Consider the following 3,439-nt stretch of genomic DNA (forward strand, 5'->3'; position numbering starts at 1 on the left):
CCCAAGGTGATACACTGAATGGAATAATGTTGCAGTTACAGCACAGCAAAGTTGAATAAAATGTAAATGTTGGATAGCTACATCACCCAAGAGACTCAGCAGAGCATAAAACAGTGTTCAATTTAGCCTCTAACACAGCAGGGCTATGGAAGAGGCAACCAGATCTCAATGCAAGGAGGCTGGAGCTCCATCTGAAGTCCCTGGTGCCTGTCTACCTTCCTGGGATCAACACTGCCAGTCATTCCAAGGGTTGCCCTGAAGGACACTGTGGTCTGAAAAGAAGCAGGAATGGAATCTAAAAGAAGCCAAGCAGATTAGATAGATTTTCACATTTTGATACAATTTCACACAATTGCATTTGTAAAAACTGAGTGGATTCAGCTAAAGTAAATGAGGGGTAGTACTCAACTACTTATAAAGCACTTCCAAAGCAACCTTTGGAGACAGACATTATCTGGCAGTTCTCACTGGTCTCTCAGCAAAATCAGTAAGATGGGTAGGAGGTTGGAGAGTAGAAGGCAGTGGTGGCAGCTCCTGGTATCAGGTGTCAATGAGGCAGAAAAAATAGCTGCAGTCTGAGCCTTCCAGAATGCCAACACCAACCCCACCAAGCGGGTAGACCTGTGAAAGGAGAAACCCTCCTACGATGCAAGGATTGACTGGCAGGGAACTGCATGAGATGAGAGGATAAGTGAGAACCATAGAAAGAGACTATTGAATTCTCCTTGGAAGCTGGGATTCATACAACTCAACCACTGACATCTCCCAGCAGATTCGGGGAGAGGTGAAAGACTCTTCGATATGTAGTTGACTTCCCAAGCCAACTGAGCTCTCAGAGCCATTTCTTCAAACTCAGAGAGGAACTGGAGAAAATATCCTAACTAAATATATAAATAAAAGCCCTGAGGCATGAGGGACACCCAGTTGTCAATTCCTAGCTGTCAGGCCTAATAAGTATAAGACAAGTACACGTGTTCTATAGTTCCTAACCGGAGACATCTACTTCTGAACTTGAGACAGATGAGAGACCTTACCCATGGAAGTTTAGAACATTCTCTGGGGAACAAGTAATGCTTAGTCTCGACAGCAGGCTGCCTCTGTGTTGAGGGGAGAATGGCAGGAAGCCATTTCCTCACCTCAGCCAAGTCTGCATCCTTACAGGAAACCTGAGAGGTATATATTCAGGAACCTAACTTCAACCCCAAGGGAGATCCCAGAGAAACCTGACACGTAAGTGAGGGTTTTAAAATATATATATATAGCGACCTGTCTCAGTGCTAATCATTCCATTTCAAGCATGAATGCTCCAGTCCTACAGCTCTTTGTTCATATCGAATAGGACAAGCAAGGTTTGTTGATTATTTAAACTTAAAAGCTCCCAAGAGAGAAATTTAAAAGGACCTCTGATGCTGGCTGACTCTGAACAAAATCTGATCGGGGTCATGTCAGGAGATTTGGGTGCTACTTCTATGTCTGCCTCCAACTCTATGTGACTACCAGCCCTGGACTTCTTCACCTGTGAAATGAGGCTGAATGGTAAATACTGTACTTCATCTCTTATGCATACTCTGGTTGACTGGTAGTGGCTTCCTGGATGGTTGCTTGTGACTATTCTGAGGCCAAGACTGGGTTGAAAGGGAAAGAGAATTGTGATGGACTACAGATATCTGCAGTGTACCCAGGACTAGGAAGTATTAATACATAATTGATCATATCTGGAAGTTCCCTTCTGGGGCTCCAGATTTATAAGGCTCTCATTTATGTGCTTTAGCATTACTGAATTACGTCAACTTCTTGCTTCTGGCTTCCACTGGTTTTTTTTGTTTGTTTGTTTATTTGTCTGTTTTTTGTTTTTCTTTTTTTGGGTTGGGGGGTTGCGACATAGTCTCGCTCTGTTGCCCAGGCTGGAGTGCAGTTGTGCAATGTCAGCTCACTGCAACCTCAGCCTCCCAAGGAGCTGGGATTACAGGCACACCGGCTAATTTTTGTATTTTTATATTTTAGACAAGGTTTTGCCATGTTGGCCAGTCTGGTCTCAAACTCCTGACCTCAAGTGATCTGCCTGCCTTGGCCTCCCAAAGTGCTGGGATTACAGGTGTGAGCCACCGCACCTGGCCAGGTTTTCATTGCTTCTGATGATACATAAGTTGTTAATCTTACTGATGTTCCATTGTATATGATAAATCATTTTTCTCTCAGTGTTTTCATAATTTTCTTTTTCTTCCAACTTTATTAATGGACAAAATTGTATATATTTAAGGTACACAATGTGATTTGATATGCACACACACTATGAAATGATTACCACAATCAAGCTAATTAATATATTCATCACCTCACACAATTACTATTGTATATTTGTGTGTGTGTGTGTGTGTGTGTGGTGGGAACAAACTTATCTGCTTTCTTAGCAAATTTCAAGTATTCAATATGGTATTGTTAACTAAAGTCACCATACTGTACATTAGATCCCAGAACTTATTCAGTCATGCAAATGTATGCCCTTTGACCAACATCTCTTCATTTCCTTCACACTCCCCCTCCCCAGTCCCTGGCAATCATCAATCTACATTGATTGACATTTTTAGATTCCACATGTGACATTATGCAGTGTTTGTCTTTCTCTGTCTGACTTATTTCCCATAGCATAAATCCCCTCAAGTTTCATTCTTGTTGTAGCAAATGGCAGAGTTCTCTCTTTTTTATAGCTGAATATTCACATATACATCACATTTTCTTTATCCATTCATCTGTCTACAGACACATAGGCTGTCTCCATAACTTAGTGTGATATTATAAATATGTATATATTATGTATATATGTGTGTATATAAATATGTATATATTATAAATATGTACATATTATAAATATGTATAAATATATTATAAAATATTATAAACATGTATATGTATAAACATGTATGTATATTGGTTTGTGTACACAGTTCCTGGCTTATAGCTACCATAGCCCTTGTTATTTCTCCCCAAGGCAGGCCATAGAAACTAAAAATATACACTTATCTTCCATCACCTTTCTGTCTTGGAGTGGGCCATACAGAAATTATCTGACTCACCTTGTCCGTTGTAGGTACTAAGACTCTCATTTCAGAAAAAGTCTTGCCCCACACCCTGCAAGGAAAAGTGATATGCGGAGAGGCCAAGAATCATCTGGAGAGGTCACACTTAGTTTCCTCCTTCGGTCTATTAATACAAGGTCATTCTTTGCTGGCCTTGTGTTTGAGGTGGCGTTTTCATGTTTTCTTGCCCAGTCGCATTTCTACCCAAGGGTCAATAATGCCTATTCAATGAAATCTCCATAAAAGGCCCAAAAGAAAGGGTTTGGAGAGCTTGCAGAGAGCTGAACGTGTGGAGGTTCCTGGAGAGTGGCACACTCGGAGCACAGAAGCTCCAACCCCCTTCCCATGCCTTACGCTATGCA

The sequence above is a fragment of the Chlorocebus sabaeus genome, chromosome 26 (assembly GCF_047675955.1).
Source record: "Chlorocebus sabaeus isolate Y175 chromosome 26, mChlSab1.0.hap1, whole genome shotgun sequence".
Taxonomy (NCBI): domain Eukaryota; kingdom Metazoa; phylum Chordata; class Mammalia; order Primates; family Cercopithecidae; genus Chlorocebus; species Chlorocebus sabaeus.